The sequence below is a fragment of the Scyliorhinus torazame genome, chromosome 7 (genome assembly GCF_047496885.1).
Source record: "Scyliorhinus torazame isolate Kashiwa2021f chromosome 7, sScyTor2.1, whole genome shotgun sequence".
In the NCBI taxonomy this organism is placed as follows: domain Eukaryota; kingdom Metazoa; phylum Chordata; class Chondrichthyes; order Carcharhiniformes; family Scyliorhinidae; genus Scyliorhinus; species Scyliorhinus torazame.
In genome coordinates this window covers 286073095-286098945 of record NC_092713.1, presented here as the reverse complement: position 1 = coordinate 286098945, position 25851 = coordinate 286073095, and the positions used below count along the sequence as shown (strand labels likewise).

The window sequence follows — 25851 nt, the reverse complement described above, 5'->3', positions numbered from 1 at the left end:
CTGGGCCCGGAGCAAGCACAGGCGTGGACTCCTGGAGCGGCTCCTCCGGAGCTTCATTCCTGTGGACCTGTGCGGCGGGTGGGAGGGAGCGCGAGAACCATATCGGGGTAGGGGCACTGAACATGGGAGGTTGGACGGGACCTAGTGTGGGGGATGCAGTAGTGGTCGTGATATCGGAGCCTGCGTGCGCCAGGTCCCGGAGGGAGACGGTATCCTGCCAGCCATCGGGGTGTCTGATATACGCATAGTGTGGGTTGGAGTGCAGCAGCTGGACCCTCTCTACCAGGGGGTCGGTCTTATGGCTCTGAACATGTTTTCGGAGGAGGACTGGACCCGGTGTCATCAGCCAGGGCGAAAGCGTGGCCCCTAGGTAGCTCCCCTAGGGAAAACAAACAAGCGGACATGAGGGGTCTGGTTTGTGGTCGTGCAAAGGAGGGACCTAATAGAGTGGAGCGATACGGGGAGGACCTCCTGCCAGTGAGAAACCGGGAGATTCCTGGACCGTAGGGTCAGTAGGACTGTCTTCCAGACTGTCGTGTTCTCCCTCTCCACCTGCCCTTTTCCCCTGGGGTTATATCTGGTAGTCCCGCTCGAGGCAATGCACTGACTGAGCAGGTACTGACGCAGTTCGTCGCTCATGAACGACGGGCCCCTGTCGCTGTGGACATAGCTGGGGAAACCGAACAGGGTGAAGACACTATGCAGGGCTTTAATGACAGTGGGGGTGGTCATATCGGGGCAGGGAATGGCGAACGGAAAACGGGAGAACTCGTCTATGATGTTCAGGAAGTACGTGTTGCGATTATTGGAAGGGAGGGGCCCTTTGAAATCGATACTAAGGCGTTCAAAGGGCCAGGACGCCTTTACCAGGTGGGCCTTATCTGGTCGATAGAAGTGCGGTTTACACTCGGCACAGATTTGGCAGTCTCTGGTTACAGCTTTGACCTCCTCGATGGAGTAGGGCAGGTTGCGGGCCTTGATGTAGTGGGCGAACCAGGTGACCCCCGGGTGGCAGAGGTCATTGTGGATAGCACGTAATCGGTCATCTTGCGCGCTGGCACACGTGCCGCGGGACAGGGCATCTGGGGGCTCGTTGAGCTTCCCAGGACGATATACTATATCGTAGTTATAGGTGGAGAGTTCGATCCTCCACCTCAAGATCTTGTCATTGTTGATCTTGCCCCGCTGCGTATTGTCAAACATAAAGGCAACTGATCGTTGGTCGGCGATGAGGGTAAACCTCCTACCAGTGCCGTATGGCTTCCACGATGGCTTGGGCTTCTTTTTCGACCGAGGAGTGTCGAATTTCAGAGGTGGTGAGGGTGCGGGAAAAGAACGCTACTGGTCTGCCTCCTTGGTTGAGAGTGGTGGCGAGAGCGACCTCTGAGGCATCGCTCTCCACCTGGAAGGGGGCGGACTTGTCCACCGCGCGCATTGCAGCTTTGGCGATGTCCGCCTTGATGCAGTTGAAGGCCTGGCGAGCCTCGGCTGCCAGTGGAAAAATGGTGGCCTTAAATAGTGGGTGGGCTTTGTCCGCATACTGGGGGACCCACTGGGCGTAATAGGAGAAAAATCCAAGGCACCTCTTCAGGGCCTTGGGGCAGTGAGGGAGAGGAAATTGGAGGAGGGGGCGCATACGGTCAGGGTCGGGCCCTAGGACCCCGTTTTCCACGACATAGCCGAGGATGGCTAGCCTGGTTGTGCGGAAAACGCATTACCCTGAGGGTCACCACTCCTCAGATGAAGGGCAAGGTTCAGAAGGCCTTCATGAATAACCTCAGCCGGTACGGGAATTAAACCCGTTCCGTTGGAGTCGTTCCGCATCACGAACCAGCTGCCCAGCCAACTGAGCTAACCAACCTAACACACATTTTTGTGCATTAACATCTTCCTCAGGAGTGAGGTTTTTTCTGCCTTTTACAATCATTCCTGACACTGAGTTAGACATTGCAGAACACAAACCCCGCTCCAGATAGTCTTGGCTGGTGGAGACCAGGGTTCTGGCTCTGATGTCTGGGCTAACAGCCTGAGGAACACTCTAATCTGGTGGGTGGAGATGCCTCAACATATGGATGGTGGGAGCCCAGGGCAAGACCCTCCTGTCAAATAGTATTAATTACCCTGGGACAAAGATGATTCTTGACCCTGTGTGTTACTGGAATTGTCTTGAACAGACTCTTAGATATTTTTTCAGTAAATGAATCAAATCCCTCCCTACCATTCTTGTTTCAAATATTAAACCTGTCATGATATGCAGACAAACACATAATGATATACAGACAAGCAGCTAATGGACACAGAGAACAGGACATTACCAATAAGCAGGCAGGACACTCATGGGTGAGATCTGACTATAAAAGACAGGAGGCACTCACACTCTGCCTCTTTCCACTGATGTACATCTAGAGTGTCAGTCAAGGGTTTTGTTACAATCTCGCACCTCCACCACGTGGCTAAGAGCTAGTCTGGTTCAGTCAGATAGAGTAACCACACTTAAGTTAGCAGAGAGTCGAACTCATAGAGAACTGTGCTAACTGTGCTATTAGTTCAATAAATCTGATTGAACTAACTTCAAGATCTGGAGTATCTTTCTGATCTAAACCACATCCAGTTGCAGCCAGTGTTAGACCAATGTACGACAAAACCTTAATCAAAGTAAAATGATAGATGATCAAATTAACTTATTATAAAAGCCTTTGAAGGAACCTGACAGATTGTTTGTTAATTAACATATGTATCCACCCACTATTTTGTGAGCCATAAATATGAAGATATAAAACAGCACTGTGTTTGTTTATCCTTCTAATATTATTAAATGCGTTATTACATTTCAACACTTCCGTTCATTTTTGTTGAGCTCAGTCTTTGTCTTTAACCTATCTATGTACTCAGCAACATCACCAACCTTTTCTGGGCCATGGTGCAGAGTAAATAGATCCCAACTGCAAACATTGTACTGACCATTGAGTTTTTATCAGTAACGCTAGCTTGATTGGGCAGCATGGTAGCACAATGGTTAGCACAGTTGCTTCACAGCTCCAGGGTACCAGGTTCGATTGCCGGCTGGGTCACCATCTATGCGGAGTCTGCACGTCCTCCCAGTGTCTGCGTGGGTTTCCTCCGGGTACTCCGGTTTCCTCCCACAGTCCAAAGATGTGCAGGTTAGGTGGATTGGCCGTGCTAAATTGCCCTTAGTGTCCATAAAGTTTGGGCAGGGTTACTGGGTTACAGGGTTAGGGTGGAAGTGTGGGGTAAAGTAGGGTGCTCTTTCCAAGGGCCAGTGCAGACTTGATGGGCCGAGTCGGTAAAATCTATGATCTATGTTCTGTGATTACAGATCTGACCGTGGAGTCTATGTGTATGTTGCTCCCTTTAAGATTGTATTCAAGAGTGCAAGTGGAGGAAGTACACTGGTTCAGTGTCTCACTCTTGGCACCAAATCTCCTGACCCAAGAAAAGGGGCTGGCTGTATGGCAGAGAGATATTGCAAACAATAATAATGTTATACATAATTGACGTACATAAGAACTGCTATCACCCTTCCCCCATCAGGAACTTTCAAAAAACAGAACTCCAGTGGATGTACAGTACATGAGCTATATTCACGTTAGTGTCAGTCTTAAGATCCATAACAGCTTATTCCCAGCAATAATATATTGCAATTTGCTCGGAATAAAGTGCACGTTTTAAATTATTTTTCCATTTTCATTCACTTTGCCAGATTATTAAGTTTAATAGTACTCTTTGATCTTCTGTCACTGTGCTGTGATTAAGATTTAACGTCTTATATAAGAATGGTAGGGAGGGTTTTGGTTCATTTAATGAAAAATTATCTCAGAGTCTGTTCAAGACAGCTCTTGTGACTCACACTCGGTCAAGGACTTGGTCAAGCTTTGAAAAAAAAAAGGGTAAAATGAAAAGCTGCTGATGAAATACAGATCCTTCTCACCCTGTACAAAGATGTAACTAAAGAATGTCTCAAGATTGGTGATGAGCTGCTTCTGGTTTAAATTTGAAGGTTTTTGATTCCCTGGGAATTAAGCTCTGCAGTCAGCATCAGTATTAATTTCCTCTGTATGCTATCTTTATGGAAGTGTTAATCTCTTTATTATAAACACATTTGTATCACTTGTTACATTTGATTCCTGAGCTTTAATGCTCAGTAGAATCATCTTTGCAGATGTACCATTGTTAGTGCATTGGCTAAACACACCAATTCCACTATAAATCATGTGATGCAAATTTCCCCATTTTAAATCTGCCAAACCTTGTTTCCTTTCCCTGACTAACACTTCTACATTTTAAGTGGATGAACATAGCAACTTTATTCTGCAGCCAAGTAACTTAGGCAGAAATGCAAATTCTCAGACATTTGGGGTCAAGCAAGTACAGTTATGTAAAGATTATGTCAAGTGTAACACCTGTGTTCTGCATGCTCAGGTGCCCATTTCCTTCCTTACGTTTTGATTTGATTTGATTTATTATTGTCACATGTATTAGTATACAATGAAAAGTATTGTTTACCTCACTCGATTTGAATTCATCTTCTCTGTGATCCCCTCCATCCTCGACGCTCATAAATCTCTGTGTTCCTCCAATTCTGCACTCTTGGCTATCCCTGATTTCATCCATCCAGCCTGGTTGATCAGGCCTTCAGATACATAGATACTACACTCTGGAGTTTCCTCCTGAAAACTCTCCAGCTGTCTACCTCTCTCCCTTTCTGTAAGTCTTTGGTTAAAACCCGCAAGTATGACAAAGCTTTTGGTCATCTCTCCTAATTTCTTTTTTATGTGCCTCAGTGTCAAATTTTGTTGGGTAACGCTCTAGTGATATGCCCTGGGATGTTTTACTCCATGAAAGGCGATATATAAATGCAAGTTGCTGTTTGTAAAATCAAAAGAGATCACTGATGTTCCTTTATGTAACATGCGTGACGTGAATGTAAAGCTTAATATATTGAGTGTTGCCCACTGTTTAGTGTATTTTGATCCCAAAGACGCAGTTTTTGTCGCATTTGTTTTCAGTTTGATCTGTACCTCTGGAACACTGGGGGGTAAGGGGGGGGTGGGGGTGTAGCCACCTGACTTGGCCACTTCCCGACTTAAAATGGAGAACCTGAAAGGCTGAAGGGAAATTCAGCCAACACAGCCAAAGACTAGCAAATACAGAAATCATGTATATTGGAACCTGAAAATAACCAGACAGCACCGAAACCAGCAGCCATCTGCATAGTAATGTAGCAGCCATCTACATAGTAATGTGCAATTCCCAGGCACAATGGCAACAGTTAAGGTAAACAAAGCCAACCCAGACCCCTCGGCGCCAGCAGGAACCAAGACAAAGGAAGGCCAACGGACACCTTAGGGACCGCCCAGCGATCAGGGAACCGCTCCTGGATTGGCGAAATTCATCCAAGTGATCGGAAAGTAGTCCAATCACTTGGAACCAGGTACGGGGTCCGCCCCGAAGGGCAGGAAGCCCCTGGGGACTATAAAGTAAAGCCCCCAAGTTCAAATCGTCCTTCCTGGCAGGGTCACTCAGCAGCGAATCAACCCTCGAGAGTGAACTGCCCAAGCTGCCTCATCAACCAAGTAAGTCTCAAGTCAACGCTCGCTACTAGATAGGCGTTCTTAGTTACCAGTCCATACCAGCTTTTGAATCCTGCAGACTCAGGACCTGAACGAAAGGCCATTTGTTCCCCTGACCTGATGGGCCAGTCTGAAGCTAAGTATAGGTCTTTTAGTGATAGGAATAGCCTAGAAAGTAGAGTTTATGCATGAGTAGTGATTTACTGTGTATAATAAATGTGCTTTGATTTGAATCTTACTAATTGGTGTGTTGAGTTATTGATCATTACTTGAACTTGAACCTCGTGGCGGTATCATAAAGATACCTGGCGACTCTAGAGCAAAGGTTAAACAAACAGAGCAAATTACGATTTAAGAGCCAACCAAAAGTTAGCAACGGGGGGTCTCCTTGAATTTCGATTAACATCAATCTCTATTCCTCCCTCAACCTTTCCTTTTTCCAAACATCTTCAGGGTTTGACAACAGTTAAACCTTGCTTCCAGGTTTACCTAATCTCTTCTCCTTTCTCCAGCCATGTTGGTGCCTCCAGCATGGGTGGTGTGTCTTCACACCAATTAGTAAAACGGTATACAAAATGCCACCTTGCCTTGAATGGGTCAGTTGCATTATGTTTGAGCATTCATCTGAAGGGAAAGGCAACGTATTGCAGATGTTGAAAATCTGGAATATTAACAGGAAATGTTGGCAATATTCAGCATGTCAGGCAACATCTGTGGAGACAGAAAGAGCATTAACGTTTCAGGTCAGTGAACATCTGTCACAACTGGAAAATGTGAAGCAAGATAACAGATTTTAAATAAGCAAAGAATTGCAGACTGTGTCGGGAAGGAAAGAATGAAAGGGAAGACCTGTGATAGGGTGGAAGGCAGGATTGATTAATTAACAAAAGGATTGATGATGCAGAAAGGCGGTAATGGGACAGAAGAGGGACAAAGGTTGGGCCGAATTGCAAATGGCAACAGCAGAATTGTTTCCAGCTGCTGTCTGAAAGATTGGAGCAGTAGTTATGATCTGAAATTGTTGAACTCAACAGTGAACCCAGAAGATAGTTTTGAAAACTCAGGAGGCCCAAGGAGGTAAGTTCATACAAAGTTTAATTCAACAACAAAAAAAAAAGGCCGCCATTTGGCTTACAGTCCAAAAGTCCCAACGGGACTACAAATCACCAGGTCCCAGTCGGGCCCAGCTCTCAAAAGGCGATTTTCTGATTCCCAACAGAAACCCTGATCCCATGAAGGACTCGGCAAAGCTGTCAAGCAAACCGCACCCAAGGGTGTCCTGGCTACTCCCAAGAGTGGAGCGAGGCTGATGGAGGGAGCTTCAGGCACTCCTGGCAAGCCGCAAATTGCTGCACCATTCACTCAATGTCACCAGTGAGCTCTGGCCAACAGATGCAACACCATGCAAGTCCTGCAAGATGGTTCGCTGTCCTGGCTGTAGATAACAACACGGGTTCCCCATAGCAGGACGACTTCCTCAATGCTGAGATCCTGCTGTTTTGTCAGGTAGACCCGGAGTTCCCCTGGGAGTTTCCCTTGTCGTTCACCATGTAGGACAACGCTGTGCAGTTTCCACGTGTGGTGCTTTCTTCACCCATTAATGCTTTTTCTTTAAAAGCGTGTGCAGGGGTGTCAGCAAGTTATCCAGGTTCAGGATGAACTCCCCATAATTCACTAGCCCTAGGAACTACCTCAGCTCATGTGTCGGGACTTTCTTGATAGCCCGGACTTTTCCCTCCATAGAGCGCAATCCATCCCTATCGACATGATATCTTAGGTATGTGACCACTTTCGCCAGGAAGGCGCTCCTGCCCCTCTTCAGGTGAACACTCACATCGGAAAATCGTCGGAGGACCTCTTCTAGATTGCCCAGGTGTTACTTCTTGGTGGCTCCTGTCATGAGTACATCATCCAGGTAGACAACCACCCTGGGGTGCCCTTGGAAAATGTTTTCTATTACCTGCTGGAAAATAGCACACTGACAACATCCTGAATGGAAGCTGGATATACTGGTCCAACCCCGTGTGGGTGTTGATGGTGATGTATCTTTTAGATGCCGTGTCTAACTTCCAACTGGAGGTACACTCTTGACCAGCTTCATGAATGAGTGACCCTTGGCCAGCTTTGTGTATAGGACTTCTACGCGTGGCATGAGGTACCTGTTCATGTGGGAGGCCCTGTTGATTGTCATCTTGCAATCGCCACACGGGTCAACAGACTTGTCTGGCTTCAGCACCAGGACCACTGGCGCTGCCCACTCTGCGAACTGGACTGGGTGTATGATGCCAAAGTTCTGCAGTCGGCCCAGTTCATTATCCACTTTTGTAAGCATGGCGTATGGGACTGGTCCAGCCCTAAAATATTTGGGTTGGGCTTCTGGGTCAACGTAAATTTTCACTTTGGCCCCTTCATTTTTTGCAGGCCTTCTTGGAAAACCTCTGGATTTTTCATGTGGACTTTTTACAAACCGCCAGTACCCATCCGGAAGATTTGTTGCCAATTTAGGCAATCAATCCAGGCCGAGGAGGCTTGGTCCGGGTCCTTGTACCACTACCAGTGGTAGCCTGACCAACTGTTGTCTGTGGGTAATCAGGGTCATCTTGGCCCCATTGATGGTCAATGGTTCCCCAGTGTATGTGGTCAGCTGAGCCTTGGTATCTTTCAAGCCCAGGTGCTGGATTCCCAAATGGAGCTTTTGGACAACAGCTAACAGCTTCCATTGTTAATGCCACACACCAAACAATCCCTCAACATCTCAGGGAGGGATGAGCTGAAGTCACAATGTTCAGAGAATTTGTGAAGGCACGTCAGAAACTCCATCACCAATTCCCCCAGAGTTCACCCAGCCGTATTAAACTGGGATCTCTGCATTATTCCTGATGGCTTAGGGTCGTAATGATTCACGACAGGTTCCCACGAGTTCGATAAAGATTCTCGAGTCTGGGGCCGCCAGGTGATTAAGGCTCTTGATTACGCAGAATGTCAGGGCCCCGCAGGTGGTCAGGAGCATACCTTGTGTCAGTCATTTCCGACAATACCATTTGCTTGGAACAAATACATCATCCGTCCGGTATACTAGGCCCAGTCCTGTACGCCTGTATCAAAGACCTCTAACCTTCAAAAGAGCAGCATTTTTAAAGTCACGCTGACCTCGCTCTAATGCTAGGGAATTCCGGTGTGGTCAGGACGTCCAGGATCGCCATTGTTTTCCTCGTCGCCAGTATAAAAGCTTTGGAGGCCCGAGAAAGTAAGTTCAAACAAAGTTTAATTGAACAACAAAAGCGCAATGCGGCTTACAGTCCAAAGGTCCCAACCAGGACTACCAATCTCACTGGTGCAGTCCGATCTTATGAGCCCCAGCTGGTGGGCTCCACCCACTCGCAGGAGAGCTTTTATTCCATGAATCCCATGGGAAAATCAATTGGGATATCCCCTCGGATCTCATGAGGGTTATTACAGTGGTTTCGGCAAAGAGGTGCTGTTTCTGAAGCTTACACTGAGCTTCATTGGAGCAGTGTGGGAGGTTGAGGACAGAGTGAGAGTGAGGCGGCAAATTAAAATGACAATCTTAAGGGACATTGCCTCAAAAGGAAGTGCCATATTCAATTGTTTACCATATCTAGAAACATGAATGTTTGCAATAATATCACCACCATTCACTCTGGTTTTCTCAGCAACTATTATCTATGCCCTCGTTTGATCATTGTGCACAGAACCTTCAAGTTTTACGACAGTCGTATGCTTGAAATCTCCCCTTTCATTGCAGTTTGAGAACTCAAGACTCAAGTTCAGTTTTGGAAATCTGGTTCACAGACTGAAAATGAATAAAAATATCTAAACTTGTTTAACATTGTTACACTACAGGCAGTGCGTTGATAGTGACGTGGGGCTGCTACACCCAAATTAAACTTCTCATTCTGACCATTCTTTGACCAGGAAAAATGGGCGTTACTCTCTCAGCTAAATATTGTTATCTTTTAATATTCATATGGAATCAATTGGATTGCTGGCCACCTGCTAACATTGAAATGATTGAAAATGAATGTGTTAAACTTGGCTTTAAACTGTTTAACAGTTATACTGAAATGAAATGAAATTAAAATCACTTATTGTCACAAATAGGCTTCAAATGAAGTTACTGTGAAAAGTCCCTAGTCGCCACATTCTGGCGCCTGTTCGGGGAGGCTGGTGCGGGAACTGAACCGTGCTGCTGGCCTGCCATGGTCTGCTTTCAAAGCCAGCGATTTAGCCCTGTGCTAAAACAGCCCCTGGTAGGTGCAGGGGGGTGGGGGTGACGCGATCTCAAGGTCAGCACATTACTTTATGAAGTGCGTCTTGGACGCCCTCGCAGTCAAGTTACCCTATGCAGCAGGAATCAGTGAGAAACTGAGACCACTTTACATTGATGCAAACACAGAAAGCATCTTGACGACCAGGAACTTATCCTGCCTAATCTAACCGCTAGGTCCCTTTAACAGAGGCTTATTTTGTGATTAATAGGCTGCATGACAGAATGCAATGACTTGGTAAATGAAGCCCAACATACAAGTGCACAGGAGGCGAGGAGAATGCCATAACTTTTTATTTCCACCATCTTCCAAGGTTGTTTTGCCTTGAATGTACTAAATCGATCAGCTACAGAAGGCAGGATAGTTAATGAAGAAAAAACAGGATATCTGCTCTCTGTAAAGGACACTGCTTATCATTTTGTAACCATTTAGTATCTGTCAAGGGAACAATTGAGGATTTTCTCGCTTTGGCCCCTCCAGGCTATGTTTATGTGGAAATAGATTGTCCAGATGATGAATTGAGCTGTAGGTGAGCAGGAGATTGTAGTAACAATAATAAAACACAAGTTCAAAACCCTATATATTAAAATAACAATTTTTAAAAGAATAATCCCACTTGGAACAGAAGCACGACGGTGGTTGCATAACAACGATTCGGGGTGTTGGAGTAACGTTCCTCTGAGTTGACACACAGCTTAATTTAAGAAATTGCATTTGTTCAGAATTAGTGAGAAATGCGGTGCAGAAATTGATGAATCCTGTGCTTGTTTTACCCAGGGGAAGCTGTACAGAATTGAAAAACTTAGTTAGGACCTTCACGCCAAGTGGCAAGGCGGCATGGTCAATGACCGACCTCCCCTATGGTTGCACTTGCTCAGTGGACATTTTGCATTTTGGTGTACGGTTGCCGATTGATGGGGTGGCCTCCATTCAATGGGAGTGCTTATTTCACATCTGTGAGTTGTCGCTCCTCTTATGTTTGCATTCACTGCTGCGAAATAACATTTTGCCTGGGCTGGGATGCCATTCCCCAATGGAATAAAAGTGATTTCTATGTTAAGAGCAGTTTCAGTAAAGCTGGATTTACACTGGCTCTAAGTGAAACCATCTTTCTCTGTTAAGCCCTGTGACGTGCTGATTTGTCCTGATAATGACTGCCTTCAGCGCAATGCTTCTGACTGATTAACCATCGTGAAGGGAGCCTTCACTGTTTATAAATCGGGAATACAAAATTCTTACAGTAATAGAAAGAAGGGTATTCCAGGTAGCCTCCAAAAATAAAAGTTACATTGTGGTGTCAGAACACTTGTCATGAAATATTGTGTCACGCTTGGCTATGTTATTTGAAAGAAATTATTTTGAAATGTGGCTTATCAGACACATTGCCGAATTTGTGTAATAGTGGTATGATCTGCCGGCAAAATAGGATACTATTTCAATTAAAAGAATAAATTAATAAATCCAGGCTTCAATTTTGCTACTGTGTAAATGTCAGCCAGTGGCTAACATGTCAACTCAGTCTGGTCTCTCACCATTTAAACCTGCTACCACACAAGTATATTAATTGAATTGAGTTAAATATTTTCAAACCTGGTCTTATCTTACCCTTTGAACATTCAGTGTAGAAGTATTTTAGACCTACCGTACATTTCAACTCGTAAGGTAAGAGTGACTGCCCGTGACATCAAAGCAACATTTGACCGAGTGTGGCATCAAGGGCCGCGAGTAAAACTGAAGTCAATGGGAATTGGCTGATTTGAGTCATAGGCACAAAGGGAGATGGTTGTGGTTGTTGGAAGTCAATCATTTTAGTCCCAAGACATCACTGCAGGAGTTTGTCAATGTAGTGTAGTAGGCCCAATCATCTTCAGCTGCTTCTGCAATGAGCTTCCCTCCGTCATATAGTCAGAAATGGGGATGTTCAGTGTTGATTGCACAATTTATGACTCCAATCATGGTGAAGCAGTCTGTGTCCACATGCAGCAATCTATTCAGGTTTGGGTTGATAAATAGCAAGTAACTTGTGCACCACACAAGTGGCAGGCAATGACCACCTCCAACACAAGAGCATCTAACCATTGACCCGTGACATTTAATTACACTACCCCCGCTGAATAAGACCAGCTGCATAAATATTGTGGCGATAAGAGTGATTCACAACTGGATGTTCTGCAGCAAGTAACTCGCCTCCTAAATCTCAAAAAACTTTCCATCCACCTATGAGGCATAAATCAGCAGGTGTTTGATTTCTCTTCATTTACGTGGATGAGTGCAACTCCAATAACACTCTGGAAGTCAAAATCATCCAGGGTAAAGCAGCCTGCTTGACTGGCAACCCATCACCTTAAAGATTCACTTCCTCCACCATCTACAAGGTACATGGCAGCAACTTGCTAAGGCTTCTTCAACAGCACCTCCCAAACCTGTAAAGAAGAAAGGTCGCAAGAAAACACCACCACGTCCAAATTCCCCTCCAAGCTACATACCATCCTGACCTGGATGCACATCGACCTCCTTTTCCGACACTGAGTCAAAATTGTGGAACTCCCTAACAGCACTGTGGGAGTACCTTCACCACTGGAATAGCAGTGGTTCAAGAAGAGAGCTCACTCCCCCACCGCCTTCTCAAGGGCAGTTATGAATGGGCAGTAAGTGCCGGCCTTGCTGGTGACGCACGTATCGAATGAATGAATGAATGAAAAATAAGAATTTAAATTAAAACTATTTCCTCTGGCAGGAACTATTTCCTCTGGCGTGAACCACTCCAGCGCTGTGCTGGCCCCCTGTAGGGGCCAGAATCGGTACTCCCAGCGGCCTGTTCACGCCGTCGTGAAATGCGACGGCGTTTCAAATGGCGTGGACACTCTGCCGCCGAATGGGAGAATCCCGCCCAGGATATTTAAGATTATAAATTAGAGCTGGGCTGTTCAGGGGTGATGTCAAAAGCCCAAAAAGGAAATTTAGAACTCGATCCCCTAAAAAAGTGGATAGATCAATTCCGAACCTCCAAACAAAATTCCATGGGCGGGATTCTATGGTCCACCAGCTACGTTTTCTTGCGTGGCATGCCCCCACTGGCAGCAGAATTTTCCGTTCCCTTTGTGGCCATCCCACGGCATCAGGAAACACACGGGCATGGGTGCACTGCTGGCGGACTGGAGGATCCTGCCGACGGAGGATTCCACTGCATAAACTTTTATATGGCAAAACGAGTAAGAAACCAATGCAGGTATTGGAGTTCAGGCATAGATCTGTCACGATCCAATTGAATGGCTTGAGGAGCTAAATGGCTTACTCCCATCCTTACGTTCCTATATTTATGAAAGCAACTTTGGGAAAGACAATTGCTCAATCTATCAGCGTAATTTCATACTCGGCTATGGAGTTGCAATGTTAGGTCATGCACTAAACTTCCAAACTGAGCCACACTGACTCACAAATATCTTGACCAGATAGAAGAAAAAGTCAATTACCTCTCTGTAGTTAAGAGAAAATTGCTTTTTTATTTAAAAAAAAACAAACATTTAGTGTACCCAATTAATTTTTTCCAATTAAGGGGCAATTTAGCATGGCCAATCCGCCTAGCCCGCACATTTTTGGGTTGTGGGGGTGAAACTGGCCTGTACTGCGCTGTAATGTTCTATGTTCTATGAATGTGCAAACTCCAGACGGACAGTGACCCAGGGCCGGGATCGAACCTGGGACCTCGGCACCATGAGGCTGCAGGGCTAACCCACTGCACCACCGTGCTGCCCTGTTAAGAGAAGGTTTGAGGGTGGTTGCCCTGCAGCAACCTGGTTCAGTTTATTTTTTGAGGCTGATGGTTCCCCAAAGCCTGATCAACATTGGAGATCCTGATTTTCAAGAAGCTTTTGACAAGCTGCCACACAATAGACAACTAAGCAAAAGGATTCCTTCAGAAACTAAATGTGAATTTGTAGACAGAATCGAGCGGCACAATGGCACAGAGGTTAGCACTGCTACCTCACAGCGCCAAGGACCCGGGTTCAATTCCGGCCTTGGGTGACTGTCTACATGGAGTTTGCACTTTCTCCCTCTGTCTCCGTGGGTTTCCAGCAGGGGCTCCAGTTACCTCCCACAGTCCAAAGACATGCAGGTTGGGTGGATTGGCCATGCTAAATTCCTCCAAAAGGTTAGGTGGGGTTACGGGCTAACAGGGATAGGGTTGGGGCCTGATCTCAGGTAGGGTGTCCTTTCAGAGGGTTAATGCAGACTTGATGGGCAGAACGGCCTCCTTCTGCACTGTAGGGATGCTAAGCAATTATTAAAGTCGTGTTTCTGAATTGGGGCCATACATTTGTATTTTCATCATCTCTCTCAGCAGTTTCCAACATTTTCCTCTATGCGGACCACAGATCCACTCCCCCACACTATCCCCGTAACCCCATAACCCACCTAGCCTGCACATCTTTGGATACTAACAGGCAATTTAGCATGGCCACTCCACCTAAACTACATCTTTGGACTGTGGGTGGAAACCAGAGCACTCAGAGGAAACTCACGTATAAACCTAAGATAAGAAAAAAGAAGGATCTGAGATGAGAGGCATGTTTAGATATAAAGATATAATTGGGGGTGGGGGGTGGGGGGGTGTTGGGGTTGGTGGAGGGGGTGGTGGTGAGGGTTAGGGGAGGTGGGGGATGTGGTGAAAGGGGAGGTAGACATTTGGCCTGCATCTGGTACCTGTCGTTTAATACAGATAAATGTAATGTTATCAACGTGGGCAAGCATGTGTATACCATGTAGGGTTGCATGCTCAAGGCTACTGAGCAGGAGACAGATGTCGGTGTTTTAGTGCACGAATCTTGAATCTTTGCAAGTCCATTACCAGTGTCTCAAGGCTATTGCAAAAGCAAATAGAGTGTTGGCATATATTGCCAGGATAATAGAATATAGAAGGAGATAAACGAGACTGTCTTTATTCTAGGCCTCAGATAGGCCTTATTTAGAATACCATGTCCAGTTTTGGTTGCCTAGTGGTAATTAATATGAAAATATACCTTGGCATATGTAGGCAGACCACGAGACTGATATCGAATTTAAAGGCATTTTGTTACCACAGAGAGACCTGTGTATTTTTACTGCAGAATGCACAAACCTCCAGGAGATTTGTTTGATGTTTTTAGAATGATGAAATGATTAAATTTGGATTATGTTTGTTTTGAAATGGATAGGTTTAGGATCACTAGGGGACTTGAATCATTGACCTAAGGAGCAAGTTGTCAGCCAGCACCTGCAGTGATTGTGGATCTACTGCAAAATTCACGAAGGACTTAAACAAGTTCCTGAGGTTTACCCGAAAGTGGCTAAATCTGTTTTGCCTCTCCTTGGAGACTGAAGGGCTGAGGATTGGCCTGCGGCAGGATGGGTGAGAGAAATGTTGTGCAGCAGCGTCAGCAAATGGTTCTGGGAGTGGTCTGATGGAACAGGAAATCTTTTCATGTCCTATTTTTGTATATGTCTGCTTGCATTGGAAGGAATCCAGCAGTAGGTTGGCTGCCCATGTGAGTGGACAGTCATATGTAGGGCTAGGAGATGTGAGGGTGTAGGCCTTGATGCGACCGTCAATTCACATGAGACGATTAGTAGAAGTGAACAGTGATTTTAATAAGCTAGGTCTGTCCCTGCCTGCGACTGCTCTGTACTGAGTGCCGCCTACAGGCCGCAGATCTATATACCACCCCAAGGGGGCGGCGCCAACAAGGGCATCAACATAATACAATACAACACAGTGGTGAATTGTAGCAGCAATATGTTCACCACATTCACAAAAAATTGAAGTCCAGCGGGGGTGAAGTGGGCTCACAGATCGAGTCTGTCCAGCTCCTTGATCATTCTCTGTGATCGCCTCAGTTCCGGCTTCGCTGCGGGCACGGGTGTTGGGCTCGTTGACTCCGGGAGCGTGTCGTCTGGAGCTTCATCACGGTGGGTCGGCGATGGGGGAGGGGGGGGTGTAGGCCGTGTAGGGGTGGGGGCAGTGTTCGGTATAGTGGAGGGGCATAGGTGATGGTCGCTGGGGAACCGGCGGGTGCCAGATCCCGGAGAGAGACTGTATCTTGACGGCCGTCGCTGTGCGCCACGTAGGCATACTGAGGGTTGGCATGTAGGAGCTGGACCTTCTCGACCAGTGGGTCGGACTTATGGCTCCTCACGTGCTTCTGGAGGGGGACAGGCCCTGGTGTTGTCAGCCAGGACGGAAGCAAGACCCCATAGGTGGATTTTCTGGGGAAGACAAATAGACGGTCGTGAGGGGTCTCGTTCGTGGCTGTGCAGAGGAGCGACCGAATGGAGTGGAGCGTGTCGGGGAGGACCTCCTGCCAGCGGGAAACTGGGAGACTTCTAGACCATAGGGCCAGAAGGACGGCCTTCCATACCGTCATGTTCTCCTTCTCCACCTGTCTGTTTCCCCGGGGGTTGTAGCTGGTAGTCCTGCTCGAGGCAATGCCCTTACCGAGCAGATACTGACGCAGCTCATCGCTCATAAACGAGGAGTCCCGGTCACTGTGGGTGTAAGTGGGGAAACCGAACAGGGTGAAGATGCTGTGCAGGGCCTTAATGACAGTGGCCGCGGTCATGTCGGGGCATGGGATGGCAAAGGGGAAATGGGAGTGCTCGTCAACAACGTTGAGAAAATACAAGTTGCTGTCAGTGGAGGGGAGGGGCCCTTTGAAATCGACGCAGAGGCGCTCAAAGGGGCGGGATGCCTTAACCATGTGGGCCTTGTCTGGCCGATAGAAGTGCGGCTTGCATTCCGCGCAGACTTGGCAGTCCTTGGTCATGGCCCTGATCTCCCCGGTGGAGTAGGGCAGGTTGCGGGCCTTGATGAAGTGGAGAAGCCGGGTGACCCCCGGGTGACAGAGGTCATTGTGGATGGCCCGAAGTTGGTCACCTTGCGCGCTGGCGCATGTGCCGCGGGACAGGGCATCTGGGGGCTCATTGAGCTTCCCAGGACGATATACAATATCGTAATTATAGGTGGAGAGTTTGATTCTCCACCTCAAGATGTTATCATTCTTGATCTTGCCCCGCTGTGTGTTGTTGAAAATAAAGGCTACCGACCGTTGGTTGGTGACAATCTCGGAGGCGTTGAGGGTACGGGAAAAGAAGGCCATGGGCTTGCCTGCCTGGTTAAGGGTAGCAGCCAGGGCGACATCCGACGCGTCGCTCTCCACCTGGAAGGGGACGGACTCATCCACCGCGTGCATCGTGGCCTTGGTAATGTCTGCCTTGATGTGGCTGAAGGCCAGGCGGGCCTCAGTCGTCAGGGGAAAGATGGTGGCTTTGATAAGGCGGGCTTTGTCCACATAGTTGGGGACCCACTGGGCATAATCTGAGAAGAACCCCAGATATCTTTTCAGGGCCTTGGGGCAGTGGGGAAGGGGAAGTTGCAGGAGGGGGCGCATGCGGTTGGGGTCGGGCCCTAGGACTCCGTTTTCCACAACATAGCCGAGGATGGCTAGTCGGGTTGTGCGGAAAACGCATTTCTCCTTGTTGTAGGTGAGATTGAGGGCTTGGGCGGTTTGGAGGAACTTCTGATGGTTAGCTTCGTTGTCCTGCTGATCATGGCCGCAGGTGGTGATGTTATCCAAGTACGGGAACGTGGCCCGCAGCCTCTACTGGTTAACCATTCGGTCCATCGTTCTTTGGAAAACTGAGACCCCATTGGTGACGCCGAAGTGGACCCTGAGGAAGTGGAAGAGGCGGCCGTCTGCCTCAAAGGCAGTGTAGTGGTGGTCTTCCGGGCGGATCGGAAGCTGGTGGTATGCGGACTTCAGATCTACTGTGGAGAAAACCTGGTAGTGTGCAATCTGATTAACCATGTCCGCTATGCGGGGAAGGGGGTACGCATCGAGTTGCGTGTAACGATTTATGGTCCGGCTTTAGTCTACAACCATTCGGTTCTTTTTCCCGGTCCTGACGACCTCCACTTGGGCTCTCCAGGGGCTATTACTGGCCTCGATGATCCCCTCCCTCAAGAGCCGCTGAACCTCCTACTTGATAAAAGTCCTGTCCTGGGCACTGTACCGCCTGCTCCTGGTGGTGACGGGTTTACAGTCAGAGGTGAGGTTCGTGAAGAGCGGGGGAGGGGCGGCCTTAAGGGTCGCGAGGCTACATACGGTGAGAGGGGTTGAGGTCCGCCGAACTTCAGGGTCAGGCTTCTGAGGTAGCACTGGAAATCCAGTCCTAACACGAGAGGAGCGCAGAGATGGGGAAGGACATAGAGTTTAAAATCGCCGTGCTCGGCGCCTGTATCGTGAGGTTCGCGAGACAGTACCCCCGGATCTGCACTGAATGTGATCCGGAAGTGAGGGAGATTGTTTGGGATGGTGGGGGAAATCTGGAGGGAACAGCGCCTTACCGTGTCCGGATGGATGAAGCTCTCCGTGCTACCGGAGTCAAACAGACAGGGCGTTTCATGCCCATTGACCCGGATGGTCATCATGGAGTTCTTGAGGTGCTTGGGCCGTGACTGGTCGAGAGTGACAGCGCCAAGCTGCGGGTAGCCGGCGTGGTCGGTGGTAGCGGGGTGGTCCCAAGATGGCGACCCCATCGGTCGCACGTGTCGGGCGGTGTTGACAATGGCGGCCAAGATGGAGGTCCCCATGAGTCTCACGTGTCGGGTAGGGTTAAAAATGGCGGCCCCCATGGATAGCACGAGGCGGATGACGCGTCAGAAGGGGGAGTTACCGGCTGCCACGCTGCGGGGTCTGCGGGCCTGTGAGTCTGTGAGTCGGGCCTGCGATTTTGGAACTTTGGGTTGGGCCAAGCAGACTTTGGCAAAATGTCCTTTCTTGCTGCAGTCGCTGCAGGTCGGGTTCCGAGCTGGGCAAAGCTGCCTGGGGTGCTGGTTCTGACCGCAGAAATAGCAAGGCAGCCCCCGGGTTGGGAGGGCAGCCACGCGGCACAGGCCTGGGACACCCTTGGGTCGGGTGATGGTCGGGCCTCCGCCGCCCACGAGGAAGTCGCGTGGTCGGAGGAGAAAGCATTTAGGTTCTGGAAGGCTACCTCTAATGAGGTGGATAGTTTTACCATCTCTTCTAGGTCAAGGGCGCCCTTTTCGAGCAGGCGCTGTCTGACATAGTTGGACCGGACTCCAGCCACATAGGTGTCCCGGATGGAGAATTCCATGTGCTGCGAGGCCGTGACGTCCTTGTAGTTGCAGTTTTGAGCGAGTACCCTCAGGTCGCGTAGATATTCCTCCAGTGATTCCCCGGGGCATTGACGACGTGTGGTGAGGAGATGCCGTGCGAACACTTCGTTCACCGGCCTCACGTAATGTCTTTTCAGGATTGCGACCGCGTCTGTGTATGTGGTCACGTCTTCGATTAGTACAGAGATTCTGTGGCTCACCCGGGCGTGGAGGAGACTCAGCTTCTGTGCCTCAGTGACGGCGGGCAAGGAGGAGGCGGCGAGGTAGGCCTCAAAGCAGCGGAGCCAGTGTGAAAAGATTCCTTTTCCTTCAGCTGCCTGTGGGTCGTGTTCCAGTCGATCAGGTTTGAGGGCGACTTCCATTGCGATATCTTAGCTTATTAAATTGATGCGACCATCAATTCACACGAGACGATGTGTAGAAGTGAACAGTGGTTTTAATAAGCTAGATCTGTACCTGCCTGCGACTGCTTTGTACTGATGCCGCCTACAGGCTGCAGCTCTATATACCACTCCCGAGGGGGCGGAGCCACAGGTGGAGCCCACATGGGTATCAACATAATACAATACAATACAGTGGTGAATTGTTGCAGCAATACGTTCACCACAGGCCTTGACAGAAGAGGAGGAACATTAATGGCAATATGTAATGATGATGTGAGAAAATAATATTCATATTTAGAAAGTGTGTATAGCACTTGACAGAATTTTGTGGAGGGGTTGGGGGTCTCACTGGTTGGCTGGAGAGCGGGTGAGAGACCCGCGCTGCCTCTTTTCCAGAAGGCCTATGAGGCTGAAAGCCAATCGGGAATGAGAAAGTCAGCGATGGGTCCTCCCCTGGAATGAAGACCCCGTCGGCAGAGGTCTCGCCAATCAGAGGCCTGCAGCTCTTGCACGCAGCTGCGGCACTGGGAAGGACAAACATTGGAGTCCTAGGATCATGGTGCGACCAAGCACAAACGCAAGTGATTCCCCCCCCCCCCCCCCCCCCCCCACATACCCACCCACCACCACCACCCCCCACCCCCCACTTCTCCCTCTGAGGTAACAAGATTCAAGATGCCGACAGGTTAGCAGCTGTCGCACTCATTGCATTGCCACAGGCCTATGGACGTCTAGATTAATTCCAGCAGCAGCAGGCTGAAGCCCTTAAATGGTCTTTAATTGGCTACTTAAAGGTTTCAGTTGGCAGCAGGGTGGGAAGGTTGATGTAAGCTGGCATCCTGCCTCAGTACTGACTGCTGGCTAGATGAATCTTCCAAGGGCCCAGGCCCGAGCTGGTTGGGAGGGTAGGCTGTGAGGAGGACGCAGAGATGCTTTAGTGTGATTTGGACAAGTTGAGCAAGTGGGCAAATGCATGGCAGATGCGGTTTAATGTGGATAAATGTGAGGTTACCCACTTTGGTAGCAAAAGCAGGAAGGCAGATTATTATCTGAATGGCTATAATTTGAGAGAGGGGAATGTGCAACAAGACTTGGGTGTCCTCGTACACCAGTCATTGAAAGTAAGCATGCAGGCAGCAGGCCATAAAGAAGGCAAATTATATCTTGGCCTTCTTGATTAATAAGCATTGGTAGGACTGGCGTATGAAAGATTGAGTCGATTAGGATTATATTGCTGGCGTTTAGAAGAATGAAGGGGGATCTAGGTTAGCACTGTTGCTTCACAGCGCCAGGGTCCCAAGTTCGATTCCCGGCTTGGGTCACTGTCTGTGCGGAGTTTGCACCTTCTCCCCGTTTGTGCGTGGATTTCCTCCGGGTGCTCCGGTTTCCTCCCACAGTCCAAAGATGTCCAGGTTAGGTGAATTGGACATTCTAAATTCTCTCTCTGTGTACCCGAACAGATGCCGGAGTGTGGCGACTAGGGTCTTTTCACAGTAACTTCATTGCAGTGTTAATGTATGCCTACTTGTGACAATAATAAAGATTGTTAATATTATTATTAAACACCTATAAATTTCCAACTGGTCTAGACAGGGTAGATGCAGAAAGCATGTTCATGTTGGCGGGGGAGTCCACAACCAGGGGTCACAGTCCAAGGATGTAAGGTAAACCATTTCGGACTGAGGTGAGGAGAAACTCTTCACATCGAGAGTGGTGAGCCTGTGGAATTCAATCGCAAATATAGCAGTTGAGGTCAAAACATTTTGAATGGTTTCCAGAAGGGGTTAAAGGGATCAAAGGATATGGGAGGAAAGCGGGAACAGATTACTGAGTTGCATGATCAGCCATGATCATAGTAAATGGCGGAGTATGCTCGAAGGACCAAATGGCCGACACCTGCTCCTAATTTCTATTCAAGTTAAATGTGATGAACGGATTTTTATCAATGAAAGTGTATTTTTTAAAAATAGTGAATTTATCAATTGACAGTTCAAATCTTTATTTAATATCAGCATGGACCATGAGGTGTAATCATGGTGGATGTTGGGTAATTTGGCATGACAGGTGCAAGGGAAAAGAGTAGTGGGTGAGGGACATGGGTTGGGATGAGATGGGACTAAGGTGATAGAGGGGCTATAAAGGGCAATGGTGTATGTAGCGGGGGGTATATGTTGGTATAGGTGCTGTAAAGGGCCATAGGCATTGGTAGAAGGACTTGCGTGACATGGAAGGCAGTGGTTGGGGCCATGGGGAGTGGTTGGAATAGCATAGGCTGGCATATAGGATATTCGGGGCCATGGAAGGTAGATAGAGGGACAGAGAGTAACATGGGGGTATGAGGGATGGCTGGGTGGCATGGGCTGGCATGGTTGGGAGTGTGTGAGGGGGATGAGGAGGATTGTGAGCTGGAGGAGTGATTTCTGTTTTATCAATTTTTTTGATATCTTGGACAAAGGGCCGGAGCACCGAGGCAGGCCCTCTGCCTCCACAACCAGCAGCCTGGGGGCTCTTTCCAGTGTGGTCTGCCACAACTCTCAGTTCCTCCCATTCCCCCCCCATCCCCCTCATCCCCCCACCTCCCCCCCCCCCCCACACACACACACACACCCTTCCCCCCTATCACACAGATAGAAAATCGAAATTTTTTCCCCAGGTTGGTCTCGGGAGTGAGAATTCAGACAACATTGTTTAATTAGCAGTTGCATCGTCTGATTACAGTGCTATCATAACTAACCTTATTTGAACATAGACACATCTCATGCTATAGCATTTCATGATGATCTGTAAAGGAGGCAAAACCATTTCAATTACCTTTTAAACTCTATCCACCTGCTATCCATGGCTCATGCCTCCCTGCAGCCTCTATCTCCAGGGAAGTACAAAACTTTACCCTGGCAAACTCAGTCAGAACATAAAGCTGTCAATTGCCTCCCTGTTGGGAGCAGGTGTGCTCCGGGGTCTGCTCCTTCCACTGTCCTTGTGGAAGTGACTGGAGCCAGAAACCGAGGTGGGACCTCCTGCCAGCCGTTTGGCAGACATTCCTTTTCCAGCCTCAGTTTGGTTTAGTCATGAAAATAGAGTACAATGGTCAGGAAGTTGTGCTAAACGTACACCATTATGAGTTTGATCCCCCTGGAGTATTTTGCACAATTCTGGGCACCATACCTTCGGAAGGACATTAAGGTATAGGGAAAGGATGGGCAGCACTGTGGCGCAGTGGTTAGCACGGTTGACTCAAGGCTCCAAGGTCCCAGGTTCGACACTGGCTCTGGGACATTGTCCGTGTGGAGTTTTACATTCTGACTGTTTACGTGGGTTTTGTCGTGTTGGGTGTTCTGGTGTACAAACGATCCAACACGGCTGGAGATGGTGTAACTCAATTTTATTAACTACTTGATTATAACAGCACACTGCTAACTTGGGTACGTGCATTACCAGCTAATCTGTGGACCCTGTCCTATTACTATCTGGGTGAGGCACTCAGCACATGGTGAATGTCTGAGTGGCAGGCTCTGAGCTCGGTGCTCTGAGCTGCTGCTGCTGGAATGAGCGGGAACTGTAGTGTCCCCTGTTTTTATAGTGCGTGTGCTCTCACTGGTGATTGGCTGCAATGTTGTGTGTGTGTTGGTTGGTCCTACTGCATGTCCATCAGTGTGTGGGTGATTGCACCATGATATGCTGATCTAAATATCATGACATTCCCCCCTTTTCACAAAGAATATGTGCCTACATGATAATAAAGAAAGAAGTGTGGTGAGAGCTTCTAATCATATGTGCGCAATATTGACAACAATATGTACATGTGGCTATACTATATACACAGGAAGGTGCCAGGTGCAGAAACTAACTATGTTACACCAAGAACGAAATCAATGTCATTAACAAACAATAACAAAATCTTCAACAGTATGGCAAAAAGTCAAAATCTTAAACAGTATGGCGAAAAGTCTGAAACAGTATGTCAGAACAAGTCAGTGAGTCCAATATGAAAAGGTTCATAAATTAAGTCTCTCAGGTGGGCGACGATTTCGGGTTGACCGCCTCAAGGGTGGGTCAGGATCCACCGGCTGAGGAACGGGCTGGGCCACGGTCGAGTGAGGAGGATGCAGGGTGTCTGGAAGGTCAGCAAAGTCCATTGCATGGACAACAGGAGGGCGTGGCACGGGTGCGGGATCACGATTGCGGCGGCGAATAGAGCCATCAGGCAGACGAACCAGGAACGAGTGGGGAGCTATCTGTCGGAGAACCTCAGCAGTTGTCGACCAGCTGCCCTCCGGAAGGTGTATCCGGACATTATCTCCAGGCGCCAGGGCAGGAAGATCAGTCGCCCGAGCATCATGTGTCGCCTTTTGTTGCTCACGCTGTTGCTGCATCCGCCGAAGTACCAGAGCATGGTCGAGGTCTGGGACGTGAATGGATGGCACAGTGGTCCTGAGGGTGAGACCCATAAGCAGCTGGGCCGGCGATAGGCCCGTGGACAGTGGGGCCGAGCAATAGGCCAGCAAGGCGAGGCAGAAGTCAGATTCTGCATCAGCAGCCTTGCAGAGGAGCCTTTTAACGATATGGACGCCCTTTTCTGCTTTGCCATTCGACTGAGGATGCAGAGGACTGGACGTCACGTGTGTGAAGTTGTATGAGCTGGCGAAGGAAGACCATTCCTGACTCGCAAAGCAAGGCTATTGTCTGTGTAGCACCATCGATCACACACGAGGCGAGACGTAGAGAACTTCAATCGAGGCTTTATTGAGCAGACTTGTTCAGACTTGTTCCCCAGCAGCTCAGTCACAGAATGCAGCTGCGGGGCGTAAACCGGGTTCTTATACCCCGCCTATCCGGGTGGAGCCCAGTAGGTGGCAGATCCAATCGGGACCCAGCATCTGTCGTCCAATAGCTCCTCGGCATTCATGGTGTACCATATTACCCCAAATACATACCACCACAGTCTGACATCATGGTGAGCGGAATGCCGTGGCGAGCAAAGGTCTCGTTGCTGGCCCGGATGACAGCCGATGACGTGGTGTCGTGCAGGCGTATGACCTCAGGATAGCTGAAAAAGTAGTCAATGATGATGATGTCGTCCCTGCCGAGCGCATGGGACAGGTCCACGCCCACCTTCGACCAGGGGGACGTGACCAACTCATGGGGCTGAAGGGTCCCACGGGGTTGTGCCGGCTGAAACCGCTGACAGGTGGGGCAATTGAGCACAGTGTTAGCAATGTCCTCACTTATTCCCGGCCAGTGTACAGCCTCTCGGGCCCTCCGCCGGCACTTCTCAACGCCGAGATGGCCTTCGTGCAGTTGTTTTAAAACAAGCCGGTGCATGCTGTGTGGGATCACGATGCGGTCGAGCTTCAGGAGGACACCATCAACGACTGCCAAGTCGTCCCGAATGTTGTAAAACTGTGGGCATTGTCCCTTGAGCCACCCGTCCGTCATGTGGCGCATCACACGTTGCAGAAGGGGGTCGGCCGCAGTCTCACGTTAAATGTGGGCCAGGCGTGCATCAGTGGCCGGCAGATTGGTAGAAGTGAAGGCTACATGTGCGTCGACTTGGCAAACGAACCCCTCAGGGTCAGGTGGTGTGTTGACTGCCCTGGACAGAGCGTCTGCTATGATGAGGTCCTTACCCAGGGTGTAGACATGTTGAAAGTTGTACCTCCGGAGTTTGAGCAGAATGCGCTGGAGGCGAGGGGTCATATCATTGAGGTCCTTTTGAATGATGCCAACCAACGGGCGATGGTCAGTCTCCATGGTGAACTGGGGAAGGCCATACACATAGTCGTGGAACTTTTCAACGCCAGTCAGCAGGCCTAGGCACTCCTTTTCAATCTGCGAATAGCGCTGCTCTGCGGGAGTCATGGCCCGTGACGCATAGGCGACTGGGGCCCATGATGAGGCGTCATCCCGTTGCAGGAGGACGGCCCCAATGCCGGACTGGCTGGCGTCAGTCGAGATTTTCGTCCCCCTTGCAGGATCGAAAAACGCCAGTACCGGGGCAGTGGTGAGCTTGACCTTGAGCCCCTCCCATTCACGCTGGTGGGTGGGAAGCCACTGGAATTCAGTTGTCTTCCTGACAAGGTGCCGGAGAGCTGTGGTGTGGGAAGCAAGGTTAGGGATGAACTTCCCCAGGAAGTTGACCATTCTGAGAAAGCGTAGCACCACCTACTTGTCTGTGGGCTTCTGCATGGCCGTGATGGCTGGCACCTTGTCGGCATCCGGCCGCACCCCCAACTGGGAGATGTGGTCCCCCAGGAACGTCAGCTCGGTTTGTCCAAAAGAGCATTTGGCTTGGTTAAGACGCAGGCCCTGGTCCCGGATCCGTTTAAAGACGCGCTGGAGGTGACTGATGTGCTCCTGCGGTGTGGTGGACCAAATAATGATGTCGCCTACATAGACGCGCACCCCTTCGATGCCCT

General features: G+C 49.0%; 1 protein-coding gene across 4 annotated transcripts in view; it reads left to right on the top strand.

Moving 5' to 3' along the window:
- The window catches only part of LOC140427083 (teneurin-2-like), a 3867843-nt gene that overhangs the window by 2545627 nt on the left and 1296365 nt on the right, over window positions 1-25851 (top strand). The gene's annotated exons all lie outside the window — the stretch shown is intronic.